This window comes from Sturnira hondurensis, unplaced genomic scaffold, assembly GCF_014824575.4.
Source record: "Sturnira hondurensis isolate 20B ecotype Veracruz unplaced genomic scaffold, ASM1482457v3 Scaffold0002016, whole genome shotgun sequence".
Taxonomy (NCBI): domain Eukaryota; kingdom Metazoa; phylum Chordata; class Mammalia; order Chiroptera; family Phyllostomidae; genus Sturnira; species Sturnira hondurensis.
Window position 1 is genome coordinate 518,030 of NW_028074647.1, and position 27,241 is coordinate 545,270.

General features: G+C 38.4%; 1 non-coding gene and 1 pseudogene across 1 annotated transcript; both read right to left on the reverse strand.

The window, feature by feature from the left end:
* Positions 1-15,515: 15,515 nt before the first annotated feature.
* On the reverse strand, positions 15,516-17,460 carry LOC118981661 (60S ribosomal protein L18a-like; annotated as a pseudogene).
* A 6,187-nt stretch (positions 17,461-23,647) lies between these two features.
* On the reverse strand, positions 23,648-23,780 carry LOC118981717 (U11 spliceosomal RNA). Its single transcript, XR_005065404.1, has one exon. It is a non-coding gene; the product is annotated as a U11 spliceosomal RNA (small nuclear RNA).
* Between the last annotated feature and the right edge of the window lie 3,461 nt (positions 23,781-27,241).

Consider the following 27,241-nt stretch of genomic DNA (forward strand, 5'->3'; position numbering starts at 1 on the left):
ACTAGTGGTTTCCTATGCATTTCCCTTCATTTCAATTAGTTTAGCCTTCATTTGTTCCGCTAATTTGTGACTAAAATCAACCAGTTCTGTGAGCATCCTGATCACTAGTATTTTGAACTGTGCCTCTGATAGGTTGGCTATTTCTTGGTCGCTTGAATGTACTGGCTCTGGGGCTTTGAGCTCTTTTTCTACTTGAGCCATAATGTTTTGGTCAGGTTGCCCCGCTATGAGGGGCGATCCTTAGGTGTTCACCAGGGTGGGGCGACCCAGTCACTGGCTTGTGATGCTGTTTGTGGTGGAGGGGTCAGAGAGGGGCAATGGTGTTTGTTGTGCTTTCTCTCGGATTTTCGTTCCCTCTGCTGCTTCCTGCAAGCAAACTGGGCCCTTCTGGTGCCAGCTCCCGGTGGTGTGGGCCTTTGCACCCTCCAGGACCCTGTGGGTCTCTCCAACAAACTCTCTGTGAGCCTGGGAGCTTCTCCCGGCACCTCAACCCTGAAAGTTTCTCCAATTGGTGCTTTCAGGCTTTAACTCTCGACGCTGGGGCCCTAGCCTGTGCAATCTGTCTCACTGCTCACTCCTTTGCTTGTTTTATCTGTGTGCAAATGTATGACTGCGGTCAGCCAGCCACCTTGCGCCCCCACTGGGTCTGCCCACCGCCACCCCACACCTGGGATCCGCCAACTGCCACCTGCACTCCTGGGTCAGTCAGGCCGCTTTTGCCTGCCCAACTCCGCTTCACCAGCCGCCGACTTTACCCCTTTTACCCTTGTGGCTAAATGGTTCGTTGTTGTTGGACTTCCATACAGTTCAATTTTCTTTGTTTTGGTTGCATTTTTGTTACTAAAACTTTGTTGTCTTTAAACTTAGTTGTGTGAGGAGGCACAGTTTTTCCACCTACACCTCCATCTTGGCCAGAGGTCTTAAGACACTTTTTATAACAAAGAAAAATTAACAGCCAGGCCTTCCTGAAGGGAAGAAGACTGCTGCCCAGGGTGAATTGCGTACTGACAGTAAGAATGTGCAGTGACTCGTAACATAGCTGGGGTGAGGTGAGGGGCTGGATGTCCTAACTGGATGCCTGTGCATTGCTGGGAACTCTTGCCCTGACTAAAGATGGAAGCCAAAAGAGTGTTAAATACACTGGGGAACTGGCAAAAATGGCAGACACAAACACACCATAAGAAGGTCTGGATATGAAGTCACATAGGAAGTTCTAAGCTGATCATTTAAATTAGGGCAGGCTGAATGTCAGGAAAGGAGTGATGAGGTCAGAGGAGGTCTGCAGAAGAGGTCTACAGAGAGGTTTGCAGAGGAGTCAGCCATGAGATCTGTCTGCCTGGATGTCTGCCTGAACAAGATGGTGGCAGAGCTAACGGAACTTCAGGGACCCACAAAGCCAAGCACACAGGTATGTGAGAGATGCTTGGAGCTGAACTATGACCAGGAATGCTGAGTTACAGACTTCTGCTTCTCTGAAGGACATACAAAGAAAGCACTCTTTTGGTATGGGGGCTCTTGGTACAAGGCTTTAGAGCTAGGTACAAGCTCTCTCCCTCTGGGCTTTTGACATTTTGGACATTCTGGGCCTCTGGCTCTACTTCACACGTGGATGAGACCACTCATTGCAGCAGGAGATGTGGGGCCCACCAGCGAGTTAGACCTGATATGGCCAGGAACTCACTCCTAGTGGCAGGGTCCCACACAGAGACTCATGCCTCCCTGGGATCCAGCATTGGAGACACCATGATCCATTGTAGACTACATGGAGACTGAAAGCAGCGCACCCCAAATCCTGAAGGAGAGCGCTGCTGTGAGAGGATGATGACTCTGAAACCCGCAAGCGCACATTCCAGAGAGGATGGAGACTTGTTTGTGCAGTTGGCTTAAGAACAGATAAGGATATGGGAAATTTCTGAGCATAGTTTTTGCTTATAGCCTGGTGGGGAGCAGGAGAAGTGCTGGGTCTCATGGAAGAGGAGAGTTGTGAGCAGGAGTGCTCTCAGCCCCCCACCCCAAAATTGGAATCCTATGAATAAAAACCAGTTTCCTTCCACATTCATTGTTGAATCATGTAGATTCAAGGCACCAAGTAGCCAAGCACCAGTTTGCATGGTTACAACTCCACAAAGAGGGAAGAGAAGAAAGACAAAGTCTGCCTTCCATTCAGTTTCCTTCTGATGCTCTCCATGTGTAACCAAATAGAAGTTAAAGGCAAGGAAATCCTTTGCTATCCTGAATACTATTAAACATCATGGACCACATATCAGGATAGAAAAGAATGAAGTGTGGATCTGCAGTTACACAAGACCCACAAGATTTTAAAACCCTAACCATACTATGTGTTGGAAAGTATGTAGACCAAATGCAAATCCCATGCCATTATGTTGGGACTCCAATTGCTTTGGAGAGCAATTTGTTAATATTTATTAAAGTTTAGCTCATACACACTTTGTGACCCAACAATTCCACTTCTATGTATATGCTCTACAGAAATATACAATGCATGTGGAGCAAAAGACAAGTATAAAGCCCTGGCTGACTTAGCTCAGTGGATTGAGCGCGGGCCTGCGAACCAGACGATCGCGGTTCGATTCCCAGTCAGGGCACATGCCTGGGTTGCAGGCCAGTTCCTTGCAGGCTAACTACCAGCAGGGGATGCGCAAAAGGCAACCATACATTGATGTTTCTCTCCCTCTCTCCTTCCCCTCTAAAGATAAATAAATAAATAAAATCTTTAAAAAAAGACAAGTATAAAAAAGTTCATAGAATAATTATATGAAAACATTTTTTTCAAAAAATGTTTTCAAAAACATGTTTTTTTGAAAAAATCCATCATTTAGAAGGATTGGTAACTTTATTATAGTGTACTCAAGGATCCAACATGGAAGAATCTCACAAACAACATTGAGTAAAATTATGTATCACAGAAGGATACCTCCACAATAATTCCATATAAGGTTTATGAAATGTAGCAAATAATAGTATGTGGCATATGGTTCTATATGTATATATAGTTAAGTGATATAGAATTACATGGAATAATAGACATTAATTCAGGGTTAGGGAGGAGGGTGCCCAGGAGGCTTCAATATACTGATGATATTATTCTCAATTTGGTGGTGAGTAAATAAGTGATCAAAATGTCATGTTATTCAAACTTATTTTATATATATATGTATATATGTATATAAATGATTTTTATAATATGAAGTGTAATAGGTGATAAAAAAAAAAGAGGTATGCCCAAGGGCCTCTGGGAGTACAGACAAGAATCCCATATCCTAGACCTGGTGAAGATGGTCAGAGAAGGATGGCAAGATGAGCTAGAGTTGATCAAATGGTTTAGACCATCATAAAACCTCTGGGAGGTCAGTGTAGGAAGAAATCAGCGTGGTGTGGATACATCATCGAGGAACTAGACTTTAAATATGTCTCAAAGAATGGGGAGGAATTGCAAGGAGAGAGGAGAAGTTGAAAATAAGGTAGCTAAGTCAGAGAGACGGAGCACAGGCACATTTCTAGAGAGAGCTGAACAATGAATGTTTCCATGCAAGAAACAAGTTTTATCCAGTTAGGGATTTAGGTTTTGTTCATTTAGAAACCAGAATCTCCCCCAGGAAAATTTATGTTCAATCCACAAAGAGCAGCTCAAGGTAGGGAGATTTGTTTGGTTATGGTATGGCTAGCATCCCGTCAATGTGTATTATGCTCTAATGCTTGCAAAACTCAAACCCTCACAGCCCTAAGAGGTATGAAGGCAGGTGGCATTGTTACCATTTCATAGGAGACAAATCAAAGCTTTAGAGAACTACAATAACTTGCCCAATGGCACCTCACTAATAAATAGTTGTGTCAGTTCTAGAACCAGTTCTTCCCATTGCAGGTTCAAAATTTACTAGCCTATTCCAAATTTTCAAAGGTGAAGTTAGATCAATATTTAGAACACATTCTCTTACATAAGCACAAATCAAATAGAGCTTTTTTGCAAAGTGAAATGGAATGAGAGTGCTCACAGACCCATTGCTAATAATTTATTTGTATAAGGCAGTGACTTATTGGTGTGGGGTTAACTGCCCAATCCCTTGGGGAGGGTGGGTTGCTAAGTGATTGGTATATTCCAGTATGTATAACCTTTATCACAGTACACAACCTGATTAAAAGTGTAATCTAGTGATAAATGGTTCAAAGATTACACTTCTTCTATTAGACCTGAAATTCTATAAATAAAAGCAATGAAATCAAACTGATGAGTTCTGTTAATAGAGTAGTCATGAAAATTGTCCTTTGGCCTCTAGGATATATAATTTATTTTTAATGTAGACTAAAAAAGCTGCTAGAAATATGTCTAATTTACACTTCTTTTTTTCTCTTCCATCAACAGATTAGTAAGCCTATCTAAGAGCCCACAGAGTGAACAATGCATGATCTCAGTGCACTTGTGGGTGACCGATTGGGTTGAAATGGTACAGAAACATATCTATCAATCAGTTTACCTTTGGAAACCTACTCTGACCCTACTTGCTTGATATTTTGGGGGCAAACAAAGGCACGATATACATTTTCTGACCTCAAGAAGTTTGCAGTTACATTTGGGAACTATAAAACATTGCAAAAGTAAATAATGAGGTAGAGACTACAAGTAGTGTTTGGAAAACACTAATTACAATGCCTATCATATTTTTATTACTCAATAAAAAAAGGTAAAGTGGCATCTTGGGAAATTTTGTGCCAAGAGTTGGTTTCTTTCTGAAATATTTTAGGAATATGGTGAATCCACGTGTTTCTTGCACGGTTTGAGTCCCACACTGTGTAAAAGGCAAAAAACTTCAGAATGGCTCCTGGACTGATTATTCAACCAACACAGCCATTGATTTGCCAAGAAGATTCAATTTACTTTAAATTGAATGTATCTTAGACTGATAATAGTTTAAACAGATAAACACCATTTGTTAAAAAATTTTCAAATAGTATTATGTAACTTTCATTATTCCCCAAGTAACAAAAAGATAATACTTTATCTAATCTTTTAGCACATGCCAAAAATATGAAGCATTTAACCATGATTTTAAGTACAACTGGAGATACTTTATAATTAAGGAAAATCTCATAAAAAACAATAAAACTAGTGTCTGGGGCTAAGAAACAAAAGCAGTATGCAGTAATTGGATGAGCTCAAAGAAAAAGAACAAAGGATAAGCAATAACATATTAAATTATTGTTAATTGGAAAAGCCAAGATGTTCCTCCAGGCAGAAATAAGTAATTGGAATGTGGTGAAGCTCATTATAATCATCCGGGTTGGAAATAAAAAGTGGATTTCATCTTCTCCCTACTCAAGTTTCTCTTAGTCAACAACATTTAGATAATTCTACTGGTGAGATAAAGCAAGAATTCGATCAAACAGAAGAGTTCATCCACCCATTGCTAACAGAGCCAAACACTAACCACAGAGAATCTGGGCGGAGAAAGATTGGCTATTTTATTATGAATGGTGCCACCCAGGAGAACAGGCAACTAATGCTCAAAAGCCCAAATTCCTTGACGGTGCTTAAATTACAGATTATCCATATTTAGGGCAAAATTACAAGACTCCATTGGTTAGGGGTTTGGGGTCATGCTGGGACCTCATTGGTTGGAGATGAGGTAAGAGTAATAAAGTATTTCTTCAGGTGTTGAGGACAGCTCTGAGGTCTGTTCTGGAGTCCTTCTGTCTGGTTTCATGGGAACATTGAGGGGGCAGTCATTCCACTTTAAGATTCAAGAGCTGAAACATAATTTAGGTCAAGATGTTATCTTTAAGGCCTGGCTGGTGTGGCTCAGTGGATTGAGCACTGGCCTACCAACCAAAGGGTCACCAGTTTAATTGCCAGTCAGGGCACATGCCTGGATTGCAGACCAGGTCCCTAGAAGGGGTGGTTCTAGAGGCAACCACACATTGATGCTTCTCTCCCTCTCACTTGGCCTCCCTTCCCCTCTCTCTAAAAATAAATAAATAAAATCTTTTTAAAAAGATGTTATCTTTAGTTTGCCAGAGGTCCAGGATCTTGTGATCATTAGTCAGGTCTGGGCTATTGTCTTCTGCTGTCTCAGACGTTGCTGATATGGGTAAAGGTTAGGTCTCTGAGGGGTATATACATGGATATACATGGAGAGAGGTATGACTTCTAGAGCTAGGATTTTAAAGCTAAATTTAATCAAAGTCATAAAAACCCTTGGTTTTACATAGCATCTCCACACTTTTTTTCCTTAGAAAGGAAGTGTACCTGCAGGCTTCTAATATCCTGTCTTCAATCAACACCTATGAGCTGAGGGCCACCCCCACACAGCAGGATGTGTGAAGCAAGGCAGATAGCAGTCTGCCTTAAGAACAGGCTTCAACTCCTGCAGATCTCACTGATGTACAGATTTCTGCTAATTGGAACATTGGCTGACTAGACCTATGGCCTACACCACTCTACCTGCTGATCTCCCTGCCTCCACCCACTCTCAAGCCTTGATTAACAAGCCTGCATGACTTCCTCTAGTCTGCCTGTTCCATTATCACTCATTTCTCTAGGGTTACAAGATGCTGTGGATCTTTTCTCCAGGCCCACAGCTCTGAATTCTCCTATTCATTTCAGGCTGCAGTATGAAAATCTATCCCACATACTAGGAAGCAGGCCCTAGGTTCATGTTTCTTAAAAAGTATCTTCCCACAAATACACATATAGCTTATTTTTTTCCCCTCAACATTCAGGTCTCAGCTAATGTCACCCCTCATAGAGCTTTCCCAGGCCACTCTTGAGAAAGGTGCTCTGCCCCCACTTTAAGTCATTATCACATTACTCTCTTTTATTTTCTCCATAGTAGTTAACACTATCTAAAGTTACCTGTGCATGTCTATCTTCCTCAATGAGAATGCAAACCGCACACAAGCAAGAACCTGATCTTTCTTTCATGGCACTTTCTTCACTGTCCCTGTGATCATATCTGACACATAATAGGTAGGTTCTCAATAAATACGTGCTGAATTAATCCAACACTGCAACTAATGGAAACACCCAGTTTCCCAGGAACATCACTGTGTATTGGGTCAATGAGAATACAGAAAAGCTATTTGTGCTCTGACTGGTGTGGCTGAGTTGGTTGGGCGTTATACCCCAGAGAAAAATTCGCTGGTTCAATTCTGGTCAGGACACATGTTTGGGTTTTGAGCCAGGTACCCAGCTGGGGGAGTGCAAGAGGTGGCCGTTCAATGCTTCTCTTGTATATCAATATTCTTACTTTCTTTCTCCCTCCCTTCCCCTCTCTCTAAAAATAAACAAAGAAAACCTTTAAAAAAAGCTATTTGTCTTCTGTTACCTACTAATGACCCTCCTTTCTCCTTTGTATGAAGCCAAATGTGGAAATATGTAAAATTAAATTTGAACCAGATATGTATGTGTATTTGAATACGCCACTAGGATTGTCTCATATAGCTACAACCTTTTAGCAGTTGAATGAGCCTTTTAAAACTGAAATCTTCGGAGAAGTAGTTGTTTGGACAGGTAATTTTTCTAGATAAATGTAGATTAACCATTAAGTGCCAAAAAAAGTATTAATAATTTAATGGAATTTTTCTATAATTTTTAAGCACCTGCAATATTATGGTTTATAGCAGACAAGTAAAATATACTTCTCATATATATTTGATCTTCCTCATGGTCCTGGTTCACAGCTTCCAAAACCCTTGAAATTTCCTAAATAATGGGTGCTTAAAGTTGTCTTTTGTTATGGTAATCAGGTGACTTTTGTAAAACACCTAAGGATGGGGACTGGCTACCAATAACGATTAGAGGGTTGGAACTTTCAGTCCCACTCCCAGACCTCTGGGGAAGGGCTAGAGATTGAGTTTAATCTCTAATGGTCAATGATTAAATCAAACAGACCATTAAGGACTGGTTTTGAGAGCTTCCGGGTTAGCGGAACACTTAGAGAGATTTGGGACAGGGAACAACCGGTTAAGTGTGGAAGCTATGAGTCCTTACATCGTACCTTGACCAGTGCATTTCTTCCATTTGGCTGCTCCTGAGTTATATCCTTTTATAATAAATTGGTGATCCAGTAAGTACAATTTATTTTGAGTTCTGTTTGCCATTGGTAAATTAATCAAAGCCAGGGAGGGGGTCTTGGGAACATCTGATTTATAGCCAGACGGTCAGAAGCACAGGTAACAACTATGGGGCAATAAGGGCAGTCTTATAGGATGGAGCCCTTAAGCTGTTGTAAGTGGATACTGTCTCTGGATGATGGGGTAACTCAGGAGTTGAAAAATTTTAGTTTTTAAAAAAATTTAGTGTTTTAAAAATTCTAGTAGTTAATGCATGTAAAAAGCTATGGTTTCAGGAACTGCAGTAGGGCCCACCCTGATGCCAGGAGACCACAACCTTTGTGCTCCTGAAGAGACCATAAGCAATCAAGGTGGTATCTGAGCCATTGTGTTCCAGGGAGAGACAGTCCACCACACAGGTAAATAAAATCACCATAAATGAAAGGATTTTAGGGAATTGCCAGGCTGTAGCTTTTATCTGACTAGCCTCTTTCCTGAATTCCAAATCCCTTATCTACACTTTCCCACTTTATAAAAAGGCTGGCTTGAAAGGAAAAGGGACAACAGCCTGTTAGGGTACATTCTGGCCATCTTCTCAGATCATCAGCCATCTGACTAAAGCACCCATAAAGATTCAGACTCTCTCTGCTTACTGGTTTGGGTAGTGCCAGGCAGCAGAAATGCTGACTTTTCCAGTTTCATGGACATACAGTATCAGAATCGAGTTGACACTCTGCTGGTGTCCAAGAATTATTTGTTGATATGGGGAGAACTGCCCCCTGTGGCAGGAAATTGATTCTCAGAACACCAAGAGAGTATTTCTTGTCCTTAATAAAATGTAGTAAGGGCAGGAAACTCTTAACAAAATGTAGTAAGGGCATATGACTTGAGTTCACCTGAACAAAGATTCCCAGGCATTCAGATTTTGCATTCATTAAGGATGAACCGCAGCCCTGTTACCAGCATGTGTAGGATGGAGCAGTCACTCCAGTGAATAATTTATTCTGGTAGTTTATCAATATTCTCCAGAGCATTTGGACTCCTGTGTTGGCTCTTTTAAAGAAATATACCTGTTTCCTTGAAATCCAGCAATTCAAATGAGCTTTAATTGGTTTCCTTTACCACTCTTTTTTTTTTGCAGACTAAGACTGAGCAAATCTTGCTGCACCCACATATTTGCATATGCCATTTAATGCAAAGTTGCAGCCTTATATTATTACCTCTTTTTTACAAATGAGCAAGAAAGGCCCTGAGAATTTAAAGTCCACACAGGTGTGTATGTATATACTGATTTTTCTGAAATTGACTACTTGGTTTCCCAAATAAATAGTACAGGCAAGACCTTGTTGAATTCTAAATCCTTGTCTCCTAAGAAGACTGGCCCATTGCTTCTCACTAAATAGAAATTAGATGTCTAGATTAATTTTTTATTTGTATCATCTTCCTTATTTTGATGGTTTTGCATAGTTCTTTTTTGAGAAAAAAGTTATATATTACAAAATTTTCTACAGTACAGAATGATATACAATGAAATGTCTCTAATCTCAGTTCCTCCCCCTGAGGCAGCTACAACCCAAGCACTATTAACAGTCACTTGTCTATCCTTCCAAAATTATGCATAGACTACAGGAAACTACACACACAAAAAATATATACATACATGTATATTACATAAATGGAGGCATCTACACCTTGATTTTTTCACTTAATGATATATTTTATAGGTAATTCCTTATCATTATAAACATCATTTTTCTGTTTGGTTGCTTTTTAGCAACATTTTATAGTTAAATCTTTGAAGCACACATAAAAGATGGAAAGAACGATACAGTGAGTACGCATTAAGCAGATTTTAGAATGAACAGTTTACAATATCTACCTTATCACATATCTATCCACCAATAAATTAAACTTTTTAAATTTTTTAAAGATTTTATTTATTTATTTTTACAGAGAGGTGAAAGGAGGGAGAAAGAGAGGGAGAGAAGCACCAATGTGTGGTGGCTTCTCATGTGCCGCACGACAGGGACCTGGCCAGCAACCCAGGCATGTGCCCTGACTGGGAATCGAACCAGCAACTCTGTGGTTCCCAGGCCAGTGCTCAATCCACTGAGCCACACCAGCCAGGGCTCAATTTATTTTCTTTACTGCATTCTACAATAAGTGGCAGACATCAGTTCACTTTGTCAGAAAATATTACAGAATGTACATCATCAACCAGAATAAAATGTGTGTTTATAGTTACTTGTTTTTTGAAGGTTTTATTTGCTTTTAGAGAGGGGAGGAGAGGAAGAGAAACATCAATGTGTGGTTGTTTCTTGTGCACCCCCTAATGGGATCTGGCTGGCAACCCAGGCATGTGCCCTGACTGGGAATTGAATGGGCAACCCTTTGGTTCACAGGCCAGCATTCAAACAACTGAGCCACACCAGCCAGAGCAATAGTTCTTTACTTAAGGGAGAATTTATATAAAATGAAATGTAGAAATCATAAGTGTTGATGTTCAGTGAGTGTTGCTAACAGAATACAACATGAAATCTAAAACTCTATCAAAATAGAGAACATTACCACCACTCCAGAAATTTCCCTAATGCCTCATTCCTTGTCACCTCCCACCCACACTCTCACCAGAAGCAATGCTATGATTTTTTTTCACAGATTAGTTTTGCCTGTCCTAGAACTTCATGTAAGTGGAATCATACACTATGTGCTCTCTTGTGTAAGGAGGCCTATTTCATTCAGCATGATATTTTTGAGATTCACTGATATTATAGTATGTATCAGTATTTTATTCCTTTTTATTGTTTTTCATTGTATCAATATGCAATATATATTATTTTACATAAATGTAAATCATCCATCTCAAGTTAATCTTTATGATATGAGGCAGGGATTGAGTTTCATTATTTTTCCATGTGGATAGCCAATTTTTCCTGTGCTATTTGTTCCCTTCACTGTTGCGTTGTTTTAGTGACTTTCAAAAAACTATAACTGTTATAAGTGTCAGTATTTTTCTGGACTTTGTTCCATTTATCTTTTTTTTAAGAATTAAAAAAAAATAGCCCTGGCTGGAGTGGCTCAGTGGATTTAGCACAGGTTGCATACCAAAGGGTTACAGGTTCGATTCCCAGTCAGGGCACATGCCTGGCTTGTGGGCCATGTCTTTGGTGGGAGCATGTGAGAGGCAACCACACATTGATGTTTCTCTCTGTCTCTTTCTTCCTCCCTTCCCCTCTGTAAAAGTAAATAAATAAAATATTTTAAAATATTAATTTCTGGAAAGAATAAATAAATGGGATCTCATCAAAATAAAAAGCTTCTGCGCAGCTCAAGAAAACAGCATTAAAATAAAAAGACAACTAACAGTATGGGAAAACATATTTGCCAATGATACCTCAGACAAAGGTTTAATCTCCAAAATATACAAAGAACTCACATGACTTCACTCTAAGAAGACAACTAACCCAATTAAAAAATGGGGAAAGGACTTGAACAGACATTTCTCCAAGGAGGACATACAGAGGATCCAGAGACACATGAAGAGATGCTCAATATCGCTTGCTATCAGAGAGATACAAATTAAAACCACAATGAGATACCACTTTACACCAGTCAGAATGGCTATCATAAACAAAGCAGTAAACAACAAATGTTGGAGAGGGTGTGGGGGAAAGGGGACTCTGGTCCACTGTTGGTGGGATTGCAGACTGGTACAACCATTATGGAAAACAGTATGGAAGTTTCTCAGAAAACTAAAATTGGACCTGCCTTTTGACCCAGCAATTCCACTGCTAGGATTGTATCCTAAGAACCCTAGAACACCAATCCCAAAGAACATATGCACCCCAATGTTCATAGCAGCACAATTTACAATAGCCAAGAGTTGGAAGCAACCTAGGTGCCCATCAGTAAATGAATGGATCAAAAAACTATGGTATATATACACAATGGAATCTTATGCTGCAGAAAGAAAGAAGGAGCTTCTACCTTTTGCAACATCATGGAGGGAACTGGAAAGCATTATGCTGAGTGAAATAAGCCAGGTGTTGAAGGACAAATACCATATGATCTCACCTTTAACAGGAAGCTAAACAACAAAACAAACAAGCAAGCAAAATATAACCAAAGACACTGAAATAGAGAACAGGCTGACAGGGAATTTCAGGAGAAATAGGGGAGGGATTTAAAGGAACATATATAAAGGATACATGGACAACAACTGAGAAGGGTGGAAATGGGAGGGAGGGGAGAGCACAGGGGGTGGGATGGGATGGGAGTAATAGACAGAAAACTGTACTTGAAAAATAATCAAATTAAAAAATTGGAAAAAATATTAATTTCTTTTTTTTGAGAGAGAAAGAGAGAGAAGGAAATATTGACTTCTTGTTTCACTTATTTATGCATTCATTGGTTGATTCTCTTGTATGTGCTCTGACGAGATCTAACCTGTAACACTGGCCTATCAGGATTATACTCTAAACAACTGAGCTACCCAGCCAGGGCTCCATCAGTCTTTAGGCCAGTACTATACTGTCTTCAGTGACATAACTTTATAGTAATTCTTGAATAAAGTAGTATATTTCTCCAAATTTGTTGTGATTGTTCCTAACTGCTTTCACTGTTGTAGATCCTTTTAATGCTAAATATATTTAGGAAATTAGGTTGTCAGCAGGATAGAATTGTGTTAGATATTGAATTAAATCTGTAAATCAATTTGGGATAATTGACATCTTAAAATGAGTAAGTGTTCTAATTCATGGACATAGCAAATATCTGCATTTATTTAGGTGTTAATTTCTATCAGCCATTGCTTGTAGTTTTCAGTGTAGAGGTTTGCAACATCTGTTGTTATATTTACTTCCAGGACTATGATGTTTTTCATTGCTGTTGTAAATTGCATGGGTTGAATTTTAATTTCCAGTTGGAGCTCTTTTATATGAAATATAATTGATTTTATATGTTAACCCTGTATCCTGAAACCTTACTAAAATGACATAGTTCTAGTAACTTACTTAAGATTCTGTGATGTTCTACACGTATTCCTTCATGAGATCTAAACATAAGATTTTAGTTTCCTCTTTGATGAATGTATGCCTTTTTTGCTTTATTGTAATAGCTAGTACCTCCAGTAAAGTGCTGAATATATATGGTGAAAGTGGTCACTCTTCCCTTGTTCTAAGGAGAAAAGCATTCAATATTTCACCATTAAATATGATATTGACCCCAAGTTTTTTGTTAATGACTTTTATATGGTTAAAGAAGTTCCTTTCTATACTTAGTTTGCTGAAGATTTTTATGATGAATGAGTGTTGAACTTTGCCTTATGTGTTTTTTTTCTATTCAATAAATATGGAAAATTACAATGATTTATTGTTTGAATTAAACCAATCATATTTCTTGAATAAATGTTACATTGTTATGATATATCTTTCTTCTTCTGAATTTTTAAAAAGATTTTGTTTATTTGTTTTAGACAGAGGGCAAGGGAGGGAGAAAGACGGAGAGAAACATCAATGTGTAGTTGCCTCCTGTGTGCCCCCTACTGGGGACCTGGCCCCCAACAGAGGCATGTGCCCAGACTGGGAATTGAACCAGTGACCCTTTGTTTCTCAGGCTGGTGCTCAATTCAATGAGCCACACCAGCCAGGGCTGTTTCTGAATTTTATTTGCTTTAATACTGTTAAGAGTTTTGTGCCTGTATTCATGAGGGATACTGTCTCCTAGTTTCTTTTTTTATAATAGCTTTCTCAGGTTTTAAAATTAACTTTCTGTTTTGCCTTATAAAATGAGGTGTGAATTTATCCCTCTTCTATTTTCTGAAAGAGTTTAAGATTCATGTTTTTCTCTCCTTAAATGTTTGAGAAATTTGCCAGTGAAACTATAAAAGCTTGAAATTTGAACAATTCTTTTTGGACTTTTAAAAATAATATTTAATTTCTTTTAGATTTATTGTGTGATTTAGATTTTTTGTTTTATTTTTTGTCACTTTTGGAGAGTTGTATTATTTGAGGAATTGGCCAATTTTATCTGTTATCTACTTTGTTACAAAATTATCTATAATATTTCTCTAATATATATTTTAGTTTTATTATTATTTTTAAAATCCTCACCTGAGGATATATACATTAAGAAAGAGAGAGAAACATCAATGTGAGAGAGAACTATCCATCAGCTGCCTCCAGTACATGTCCTATCCGGGGATGGAACCCACAACCCAGGCATATGCCCTAAGTAGGGTTTGAGCCCACACCCATTTTAGTGCATGGGACAATGCTTTGATGAACTGAGCCACCCAGCCAGGGCAATATTTTTAACATCTGTAAGATTTCATTATATTGATATTTTGTGTTCCCCTCTTTTTTTCTTAGTCAGCCTAACTAAGAGTGTATCATTTCTGCCCTGGCTGTTACAGCTCAGTGGATTGAGCGTGGGCTTATGAACGAAAGGATAGAGATTCGATTCCCAGTCGGGGCACATGCCTGGGTTGCAGGCCAATTCCCAGCAGGGAATGCACTGGAGGCAATCGTACATTGATATTTCTCTCCCTCTCTCCTTCCCTTCCCCTCTGAAGATAAATAAATAAAATCTTTTAAAAAAGAGTGTATCGTTTCTATTGAACTTTTTGAAGAATCATTTTGACCTTGTTTGTATTCTCTAATAATTGTCAGTTTTCTGTTTTGATCAATATATCCTCTTCATTATTTATTTTCTTTCACTAATTTTTAAAATGTTTTTATTTTATTTTTTTAGAGAAAGGGGAAAGGAAGGGAGAAAGCGAGAAAGAGAAACATCAATGTGTGGTTGCCCCTTGCATGCCCCCTACTGGGGACCTGACCCACAACCCAGGCACATGCCCTGACCAGGAATTGAACTGGCATGACCCTTTGGTTCCCAAGCCGGTGATCAATTCACTAAGCTACACCAGCCAGGGCTCCTTCCACTTTAAAATGAAAGATTATTTTTGCTTTTTTTTAAATCTAGTTTTTGAGAATGAAACTTTTTTCTACTATAATTATTTAAAACAATAAATTTTCCTCTGAGCACTGCTTTATCTACACCCCACACTTGATATGACATAATTGCACTGTTGTTATTAAGTTCAAAATATATTTTAATTTCCCCTGTGATTTATTCTTCTCCTGGTCATTTAGTAGTACGTTGTTTAATTCCCAAGTATTTGTTTGTTTTTCTAGATACATTGTTGTTAATGATTTGTAATGTAAACTCCCTTGTGATCAAAGGACATAACTCTGTAAGACTTAAGTCCTGTTAAGTACATCATATTTTTTCTCTTGTTCCAGACCTTGGTCTCTCTACACTTGAAAGGGATATATACTCTATAATTGTAAGGTGCAGTGTTCTATAACTATCACCTCAAAGTGGTGGACAGAAGGTATATAAATCTTCTATATCTTTTTCTTTTCCTGAGCACCCTGCTTTTCCTGAGTTTATTTGGGCAGACCAGGGGACAGGGAGGCTGTTGTTCTGAAAGAAGGTGTTGGTCCCTTGGTGGTGAAGCATGATTTATGCTGGCAAGGAAGGACTTAGTGGGGCAGTCGGAACTTGATCTTGGAGTTATGGAACTGCATGACTGCCAGTCAATGGCACTAGCTGGTCGCTGTCTCCTTCACCTTCATAATCTGGATTAAGTGGGCATGGGCATGGTAGCAAGCCTCCATGTCTCGGTATCACTGGGTGGTGGTGCTTGCAGTTGTCAGGTCCCAGTATTCCTGGTACATGTTGTGCGTCCCACTGAAGGAGTTGTAACGTAGCCAGTTACCTAAGTTCTTCACCCGAAGTGGGAATTTTTTGAACACTTGCCCACAGCAGCAGACAATTTCCCTTGAAGATTTCTTCACCTTCTTCAGTTGAGACACTAAGTACCCACAGTGGGACTTGGCAATGACATGGCTAGGTGCAAAGATACACATATGGAAAAAGGGTGGTGTGTGGCACTTAGGGGTAGGCAGGCTGAGCCCCACCACCTTGTACTCCCTTGGTGCCAGACCTTCATATCATTCTCTTCATGTTTGCCACCACCCACAAAAGGAAGGAAATCTGTATCTTTACTGTTTTTTGTTTTGTTCTTCAATTACTGAAAAAGGAATGTTAAAATCTATAGATATGATTATGGAAGTATCAAGTTTTCTCTTTTACTTTTTCAAATTTGTTCACTATTTAGAATCTCTGTTGAAAGGTGCATAAAGCCCTGACTGGTGTGGCTCAGTGGATTGAGTGCAATCCTGTGAACCAAAGGGTCACAGGTTGGGTTCCCAGTCAGGGCACTTGCCTGGGTTGTGGGCCAGGTCCCCAGTAGGGGGGTGCATGAGAGGGAACCACACAGTCACGTCTCTTTCTCTCCCTCCCCCTCTCCAAAAATAAATATGAAAATTTTAAAAAGGTACATAAAGATTTATTATTCTTATACCTTCCTAAAGAATTAGCCTTACCTCTTTATTACAAAATGCCCCTCTTTAGTCTCTGGAAATGCTCTTTTATTGAAATATATATTATCTGGTATTAATATAGTACCCTCTGCCTTTCTTTGTGTACTTTTATATCACACACCTTTTTCCCATCCATATTCTTTTAATTTGTATCTGTACATTTAAAGTGATCTCTAGTCTGTAGCATATACTTTGGTGTTGATTTCTATCCATCCTGACAACTTCTGCATTTGTAGTGTTTATTTACCACCAACATTTAATGTAAATTTTTAAAAATTTATTTTTAGAGAGGGAGAGAAACATCAATGTGTGGTTTCCTCTTGTGCACCCCTTACTGGGGACCTGACCCATAACCCAGGCATGTGCCCTGACTGGGAATCAAACCAGCAACCCTTTGATTTGCAGGCCAACACTCAATCCACTGAGCCACACCAGCCAGGTAGATCCTTGACTTTTAACAGTGTACTTGGGGTTAATATTTTATTGCTTCACAGATATATGTACAAACCTTGAAATATATATATAAATCCATTTTCTCCTCATCTTTTATGCTATTTGTGTCATAGTATATATTTCTTCCCAATACAATTTATCAGCTGTAAGAAAATTTGAAATTTCATATCACATCTAAAAAATCATCGTAAAGGTGATTTTATTGGTCCTAAGTATTAATAGTTTACATATTAACATAAAGACTCTAAGACAGTCAGTACCCCAGGATCGCAGAATGTGAGAGCTGGAAAGACCTTAAAAATTATCTAGCCCAGTGTTTACCCAGAGGAGCACTGGTTCCATTTTGAGGGAGATTCTTCATTGTGCAGGATTATCATGCACATTGTAGGGCTCTTAGTATCACTGGCACCCACCTGCTAAATTCCAAAAAATGCCAGTGTCCATTTCCAAAGTCCCAACTGTGGCTATTGTAGAGCCCTCCATTAAGAACCATTGTTACTAAATCAATGTCTAGATTAAGAAACCGAGATTCAGAGAGATTAGGTAATTTGCTTAAGGTGGAACATCATTTTCTTAAAAACTGACTAAATCCTGGTTCTCATTTCAGTTCTCTTTTAACTGTACCATGCTATATCTGAGATTGGTGATAAAACTATTTCAACTATAAAGAAAACCTAAAATAAAGTAGGATGTATTGTTATTTCTTGTGTCCTAAATTAATATCTGTTGGAAAAATCACCCTGAAGACGTTAGGACGTGGAGGCCCTGAATATGATTCTAGTATCAACTTCGTGGACCTCCCATCACCATTTAACCATGGCGTGAGAATTACATATCCAGTTATTCTGCCAGCGCCACTGATTTACCCATGTTTATAAAATGCTCCATGCAAAACCTTCACAGGAAAAACACCCAATATAATCTCAGTAGAATCATTAGTGCTTTATTTTGGTTCTGCATAAATATGTGTACATTTCTATTTTTAAATTCTGAAAACTTCAGTTCTTAGTATTTTTTTCTACACTTCAGAGAGCGTGAATACAATCTTATGCTGCTTACTGTCATAAACATAACTACTCAAACAGCTCGTCAAGCAGCTTGAAAACTAGTTCTCACAGTTTTACTGCCCACACACGACTCAGTTTTTGTTCATACATTTCCAGTATGAGACAGGTGCTTAACTCCGCCGATACAAAATCTGAACCTGTTTGAGCTGAGCAATGTGGTGAGCCCGGCAGGTGACCTGGCTGTAGGATAACCACTGAGGAGAAGGGGCTGTGGTCAGAATGACTGGGAAAATAAATAACATGAAGTCTTGAGCAGGAAAAGGCTAAATATGTACTAGTCACAGGGATTATGCCTCTTTTTTTGGACAAGAAAAAAGTTTAGATGGGACTGAAAACAAAGCCAAAAGGCAAATACATGAATAGATACATTTAGCAGATGGATAGGGCAAAAGTGTTCTGAGTGGGTGTTGGCAGAGACTGTCATAATTCCTGGATTCTAGCCAAACAAATTGATGCTGCTTAAGTATCTGAGAATTTTTTGTTAGCATTTGTTAGTAATTAATAGAAAATATTTTCTTTTTAAAAAATACTTTATTTATTTATTTTTAGAGAGAGGAAGAGAGAAACATCAATGTTTGGTGGCCTCTTGCATGCCCCACACTGGGGAACCTGGACATCAACCCAGGCATGTGCCCTGGGCCAGGGACAATTGAACCAGGGACCCTTTGGTTCACAGGCCAGTGCTCAATCCACTGAGCCACACCAGCCAGAGCAATAGAAAATATTTTCACTAGGATATTTCATCACTAGGTTGCATTAGATTACTTATTTTTAAAGCAGATTTCATTTATTTTTAAAGAGAGGGAAAGGCAGAGAGAGAGGGAGAGAAACATCAATGTGTGGTTGCCTCCTCCACAACCCCTACTGGGGACTTGGCCTGAAACCCAGGCATGTGTCCTGACTCAGAATAGAACCAGCAACCCTTTGCCTCACTGTCAGGTGCTCAATCCACTGAGCCACACCAGCCAGGACAGATTACTTATTTTTTCATATAGAAATATCTATTATGTACCTACTATAAACTTGCTATTGTTTTCTAATGCTATAGTGAGAAATAAAAATACCAAATGATCTCACTTATATGTGGAGTCTAAAAAAATACCCAAACTCATAGATACAGATTGATGCTTTCCAGAGGCAGGGGGTAGAGGGAGGGTGGGCAAAGTGAGTGAAGGGTGTCAAAAGGTACAAATTTCCAGTTACAAAATAAAGTCATGGGGATATCATGTAAAGGATTACTATAGTTAACATTACTGTATTGCATATTTGAAAGTTGCTGAGAGTAGATCTTAAAATTTTTCATCACAAAAATTCTGTAACTGTGGTGACAGATGTCAACTAGACTTATTGTGATGATTATTTCACAATGTAGACAAATATCAGATCATTATGTTGTACAGCTGAAACTGATATAATGTTATATGTCAATTGTACCTCAATGTAAACATGCTGTAACTACCAAAGGGGTGTGTGTGTGTGTGTGTGTGTGTGTGTGTGTGTGTGAGAGGGAGAGAGAGAGAAAGAGAGAGAGAGATTTCTCTTCTGAAGTTAACTTCCTCACTGGGGGTATATAGACAGCAAGGAGGATTAGTAACTGCAGGTGGGAGATGTTAGGAAAATCTTCTCTGATAAAATATTGTCTGAGCAAAGACATGAAGGAAATGAAAGAAAAGGTGATGAGGATACCTGGAAGGAAGATGGGGGCAAGCAGCTTCAACATAAAGCACAAATCTAAGGCTTGAGTAAGTCTAGTATATTCCAGGAAAACAGAGACAATGTGACTGGAAGGGAATAAGGGAGATCATAGTGGTAGGAGATGAACACTACTATTACCATAGACTCATATATAATTAGAAATGTATGATGAGTTTGATTTTGTGATTTTGCCAAAGGACAAAGGTAGCTGTGGGTAAAACTTTTTCTCAAGTTTATATCATTTTGTGTGTCCATTTCTTTTCCAGTACTGAACTTCTGTTCCCTTCATTCATACCTTCATCTACATCTCTCTGTCCATCTTTTTTCTTCTCCTAGAGAACTGAATTTAGCAGGCATAGCTCAATAAGTCCAGGAAATAGAGCAGACCTTTATGGAAAACAAATGCCAGTTCTGAGTATGAGCTTCTAACATGGCCAAGTTGCATTCTCAAAGGCAGATTCAAGGTTGTTTTGAGTCATGGGTGTAAGCCACTTTCTCCCTGGAAAAAAATCCAGGCTTCTCAGCTGCTGAGTCCTACTTCCTACTTAGTCCTACATAGTCTGTATTATTTTCCTACCAATTATGATCTTAGAGTCTTCCATAGAGAGAGGTGTGTCATTCACAATAGTCTGCTTGAAAATGAGTATCTCTCCTCTACAGTGCCAGTAACTGACTTCTGGTCATGATCTGACTTTACTACCCTCCAGCGACTTGAGAACTACTGAGTCCAGTAACTCCTTATGGCACTATTAACATTATAATGTGTCTGCTATGTGCAAAGTAAGTTATAGTAATCTAGATAAAATAGGTTCATGGTTTAAACCAGAGGGAAATAGGTAGAGAGGGAGAAATAGAGATAGATTTCAGGAATATTAGCTGGTGGTATTGACAGAACTTTGGGGTAGATTAAATACAAAATTTGAGAGAATAGATATTAGAACTGACTCCTAAGTTTTTGACTTACCAAACTAAATGAAAAGTGGAAATATTCACTGAGGCATGGCATACTGGAAGAGGATCTAGTTGGTGAGGGAAGATTATGAAGAAAAATTGAGTTTGGGCCAGCAAGGAACATGAATAAAGGACACATGGACAAAGTCAAAGAGGGTAGGTTGGAGGGGGAGGGGGAGCATGGTGGGTTGAAATTTGAGACATCTGTACTTGAACAACAATAAATATGTTTAAAAAAGAAAAATTGAGTTTGAAATACCTTTAAAATTGAATATCAAGTAGATAGAGGGACTAAAGGATTTCTGGAGGTCAGAGCAGAGATTTGCTTTGGAAATAAAAAAATTTGAAGTCATCATCATGTAGATATTAGACAGATCTTGGATAGCAAGGAAAGTTCCTAAAAAAGAATATAGAGCCCTGACTGGTGTGGTTCAGTGGTTGCTGGTTCGATTCCTGGTCAGGGCACATGCCTGGGTAGGGGGCAATGCAAAAGGCAACTGATCTATGTTTCTCTCCCTCTCTTTCTCCCTTTATTCTCCTGGGTAGGGGGCAATGCAAAAGGCAACTGATCTATGTTTCTCTCCCTCTCTTTCTCCCTTTATTCTCCTCTCTTTATAAATAAATAAGTAAATAAATAAATAAATAAATAAAATCTTTAACAAATGTAGAAAAACCCTGGCTGGTGTGGCTCAGTGTTTTGAGTTGCCAACCTCCAAACCAAAGGGTCACTAGTTCAATTCCTGGTTAGGGCACAGGCCTGGGTTGCTAGCCAGGTCCCCAGTAGGGGGTGTGTGAGAGGCAACCACACATTGATGTTTCTCTCCCTCTCTTTCTCCCTTCCCCTTTCTCTAAAAATAAATAAATAACATTTTTTTAAAAAAAAAGGTGGAGTGACTTTGGAGAATTAGTTGGAGATAGGGAGGGACTATGGGATTTGGACAAATGGATTATATAGTATTTTAATGATATTGGAGAAATATAAACTGTTTTAAAACAACTTATTCTTAAAACTTTTATTGATTGATTGAGGGAGAGGAAGAGAGAAAGAGAGACATGGATTTGTTGTTCTATTTATGCATTCGTTGGTTGGTTCTTATATGTGCCCTTACCAGGGATTGAACCAGCAACCTTGGCCTATCATTACAATGCTCCAACCAACTAAGCTACCTGGCCAGGTTTTAAAACTCTTAATTCCTGGAAATGTTCTAGCCCACAGAGAAAAATATTCTGCAGTTTAATCACAACCATAGCTGGCCTATGTGTTTCATGAAAGAATCTGCAGGTAACAGCTTATCTGGAGGACAGTACTATGGAGCCAAATGTACTAGTGAAGGTTGAGGTCATGAAGATACCTTTATACATCACACTTAGTGGGAAATAATGAGCTAATATCACAAAAATGTGCTGAGAATGCATTTCTTTTGTACTTTTGGCTGCTAATCAGCTTGGGGCAGCCAATGGTCTTTGATATATAGCCACTCTGATTTCTGTGGTAGCTGTGATTAGAGATACTTTGAAATGAAAGGTACCTGTTCCTGCTGCTAAGGACAAAATAGTGTCAGAGATGGGAGTTTGTTTCATATCCAAGAAAGGAGGGTATAATTTGGGGTAGGGAGGGAATGGAGAGAGATTGGTTTCTTGGACTATGGTGAAGAAATAGTTCACTCTGACATGACTATCAGACTCAGAAATTGTCTAGGATAATGTCTGGCTCCCACTGAATGCACAATAAATGTTTATTGGAGTTGATCTTCTCTTTAACTACGTTTCTCACATGGAATAATTGTAATTAACTTATTTGATCACCATCTGGCATACCGATATTAGGTCATTAAACAAAATAAGCAACAGCCCTGCCTGGTATGGCTCAGTGAATTGAGCATTGCCCTGCAAAACAAAAGGTCACCAGTTCAATTCCCAGTCAGGGCACATGCCTGGGTTGTGGGCCAGGTCCACAGTTGGGAGTGAGCAAGAGGTAACCAGTGAATGTTTCTCTCACACATCCATGTTTCTCTTCCTCCTTTTCACCTTCCCTCCCCTCTCTCTAAAAATAAATAAAATCTTTTAAAAAAGCAACAACTGAAGAAGTGGTTAAATATTAATATTTAAAATCTTGTATTCAGCATTATGTGTTTATTTTTGGTTTATCTTACAGTAATAACATAGTTTCTCACAAATGTCCTGACAGTTGTTCAATACTTCTTAGTAGGCAATTGAATAAAAATGTTTTGCAAGTATGGGAATATTGACCTGGTGGTGTTGAGCAGCTGTTTATCTTTACTGAGACAAGGACAAGAGAAAATGGATTTCCACTGTACAAATTAAACACCTTCTGTGACATCAGATAAGACTTATCTATATAAATTATTTGAAAATGGCACAATACAACCAGATTAAGCTTCCAGAAGCATAGCTCTGATCTTACAATTCCATATTAAAAAACTTTCAATGACTTCCCATTGTCAGAAGAATAAAATTAACCACTTAATCAGGTTCTCTACGATTTGCTCTACCTTTCAAGGCTCTATCCTGTTCTTTGCCTTCATAGACCCTGAACTTGACCTAAGCTATTCTTCACATTTCCTTGTTTTTCCATCCACATTTTTTCTCATGCTCTGTCTTCTAATGTGTATGTCCTTCCTCACATCCAGGTTTATTCAAATTGTATCTGTTCTTTATATTTGATTGGGTTCATTATTCAGTAAGATATCTTTGATCCCTTCAGAATAATCAACTTTCTCCAAAAACTTTCATGAGTTTTTTTATGGTACTAATAGCAATAGGTCAATCATCTTTCTTTCTTTCTTTCTTTCTTTCTTTCTTCTTTCTTTCTTTCTTTCTTTCTTTCTTTCTTTCTTTCTTTCTTTCTTTCTTTCTTTCTCTCTCTCTCTCTCTCTCTCTCTCTCTCTCTCTCTCTCTCTCTCTCTCCTTTCCTTTCCTTTTATTTTCTTTTCTTTTTCTATTTTTTTATGTGCCAGGCCAATGATCACTAGCTGCCCAGGTACCAAAAATCACACTTCCAAAATCTCTTTGATATTGATTCTGCACGTAGAGCAATCAAGCTGCCCTATGTGTGCCAGTCATGACAGAAGTCCTTTTTATCTCTTGAAATTCTCAAATCCCCAAAGCTATGATAATAGATAATTATTCAAAATTTATTAGAAGAACCAGAAATCTGTCTTATTTAGTAGTAAAATCTAACCCAATGTGATTTGAGACTTTCTCTAGTCTTTATAGTAGTCCCCTCTTACCTGTGGATGATATATTCCAACATCCCCAGTGGATGCCTGAAACCACGAATAGTACCAAATCTTGTATATACTATATTTTCCTTCTACATGTATACCTATGATAAAGTTTAACTTATAAATTAGGCATGGTAAGGGATTAACAATAATAATAACATAATAGAGCAATTCTAACAATATGCTGTAATATAAAAGTTATATGAATGTGGTATTTCTCAAAATACTTTATTGTACTGTACTCACCTCTCTCTTAGAGGAAACATTTTATAGCTTCCCTTTGGCATATCCAAAACATTGCCATTCTTGTGCTTTGGTGCCATTATTAAGCACAGGCATACCTCATTATATTGCACTTTGCTGTATTGTACTTCACAGATACTGTGTTTACATCAACATTGAGGCAAGACCTTCCACCAAAAAAAGATTGACTCACTGAAGACTCAGATGATGGTTAGCATTTTTAGCAATAAAATATTTTAAAATAAAGGTATATACATTGTTTTTTAGACATAATGCTATTGTATACTTAATGAATTTTATATGCACTAGGAAACCAAAAAACTTCTGTGACTCACTTTATTGGGATATTTGCTTTATTGCAGTGGTCTGGAACCAAACCTGCAATATCTCTGAGATATGACTGTAAAATCATGGTTACTTGAACACAAGCACTGAGATACTGCAATGATCCATTTGGTAACCTAAATGGCCACTAAATAACTTACAGGAAGGTAGTGTATACATCCTGTATACACTGGACAAAAGGATTATTTGTGTTCCAAGTGGGACATGGCTAGACAGAGGACAGGGTGTGCAATCAAACATACGAGTTGTTTATCTCTGGAGATTTTCATTTAATATTTCTGGACTACTGTATGTCAGTTTACTGTTAATATTCATGTATTTCAGTTCAGAAATATAAATGTGTTTAACAATGAACTATTGCCCCAAATTTCACTCAGTGTGTTGTTTAAAAGGCAGTATATAGGTCTTAGTGCTATTCTAAGTCTGCAAATTTATAAATTCTGAATTATATCTGTTTCTAATGTTTTTGAATAAGGATTATAAAATTGATTATACTCATATACAGGGTCATCTTTTGGCTTCCTAATATGTAAACAATCATTCTATTCTGAGAGTATCTGACACCTGTAAGTCTTGGTGGGAAGCAGAACTCCATCTCCATTGTGGAGTTTGAAGTGTTTAGGTACTGAAGTACCTTTTTCTTCCTGGCACCTGGTTATGTAGGTACATAACCTAAACTTTACCAACTGAATACTCCTTCCAAGGACTTTGAGTTCTGAGGGAGTCATGCAAAGAAACAGGGGAAAATGGAGCTTGTACGCTGAGGTAGTAGAATCAAGTGGCCAGTAGTAATGTTGCCAAACCAGCTGCTCCTGTATTTCTTACTGCTTAGTTTCCTTTGGTTCTTGAGTGTTTCTGAACCTACTTTGCCAGACTTCCTACTGGTTCTGTCATCTATCCAATATCCTTTCAATAAATGTTTTCCTATTAAGTGAGCCAGAGTTTGTCCTGGTATTTATATCCAAAAATCTTAACTGAATTTAGACTATTTTTTCCATCTTCCCCTGTCTTAGTTCAGATTCTATAACAAAGCATCATAGACTGAGTAGTTTATAAACGCCACATAAATTTATATATCACACTTCTGGAGACTGGAAGTTTGATATCAGTGTGGTGCCAGCATGGTCAGGTTACAATGAGGGTTCTTCTAGGTTGCAGACTGCTGACTTCCCATTGTGTTCTCACATGAGGCAAAGAGAGCTAGTAGCTATCTGACCTCTTGTTATAAGCCACTAATCCTATTGATGACACCTTCACTCTCATGATCTAATTATCCCCCAAGGCTTCACCTCCTATTAATATCACATTGGGATAAGGATTCAATATATGAATTTGGAGGGACACAAACATTCAGCTTATAAAACTATCCTCATCTAAGTTTGAAGCTCCTAAAAAATAAAAATAAGCCCTGGCTGGTGTGGTTCATGTGGGTTGAATGCTGGCCTGCAAACCAAAGGGTCACCAGTTAGATTCCTGGTCACGGCACATGCCTGGGTAGTGGGCCAGGTCCCCAGTAGGGGGTGTGCGAGAGGCAACCACACATTGATGTTTCCCTCTTTTTCTTATTTCCTCCTCCTTTCTCTAAATATAAATAAATAAAATCTTTTAAAAAATCATATTTTTTCATCTTTTATACTCAAAGAACCTAATAATAACACTGGTATTTTAGAAAAATCCTTTTCTTTGATGTATGGAAAATGGCATAGCAGAGGAAATATTAGGAATACTTAGTATAGTATATAGTATATTCATGGGCATGTGTGTAATAAGAAATGACAATGACACAAGATGACATATTTAATATTAATCTTTCTCTGATTGGATTTCCTTTTCATTTCAACAACATTTTCTTTACTATTTCCTTTAAATGGCTTTGTGGTACACATTGCTTTTGGTCAATAGAGATTTTCTTTTCTTTTTTGCCAGTATAAAGTAGTTAGAAACAGCCAAATATCTCATAATTTCTTTAAAATATATTCCAGCCCTGGCTGGTGTAGCTCAGTGGATTGAGTGCGGACCTGCGAACCACACGATCGTGGTTCGATTCCCAGTCAGGACACATGCCTGGGTTGCAGGCCAGTTCCCAGTGGGGGACACATGAGAGGCAACCACACATTGATATTTCTCTCCCTCTCTCCTTCCCTTCCTCTCTGCCTGAAAATAAAGAAATAAAATATTTTTAAAAAAGATAAATAAATAAAATCTTAAAAAAATAAAATAAAATATATTCCAAATAGCCCTGGCTTATGTGGGTCAGTGGGTAGAGCATCAGCCTGAGAACTGAAAGGCCGCTGATTTGATTCCTGCTCAGGCACATGCCTGGGTTGCAGGCCAGGTTCCCAGGAAGGAGTGCAGGAGAGACAATCACACATTGTTTCTCTCCCTCTCTTTATCCCTCCCCTCCCCTCTCTGTAAAAATAAATAAAATCTTAAAAAATAAAATAAAATATATTCTGAATAAATATTTTAAAAGTTATTTTTAACACATTCTAAAGAGAAGTATTTTTTATTTGGCTGAAAGTGGCTGTGTATGAAGTAAGTTGAGCATTATAATTTTATTGGCTTGCTCCTGGTCCTTGATTTTTTTTTCCTCTCAGGATAAAATTGTTTAAAGCACAAAGAATTCCCTGTTTCTAATTCCATCTCTGTTGTTAGTTAAATTTGGAACCTCAGAAAAGTCACCTTTGCCTCCTCTGGGCCTTGGTTGCTACATCTTTACAAAGGAGAT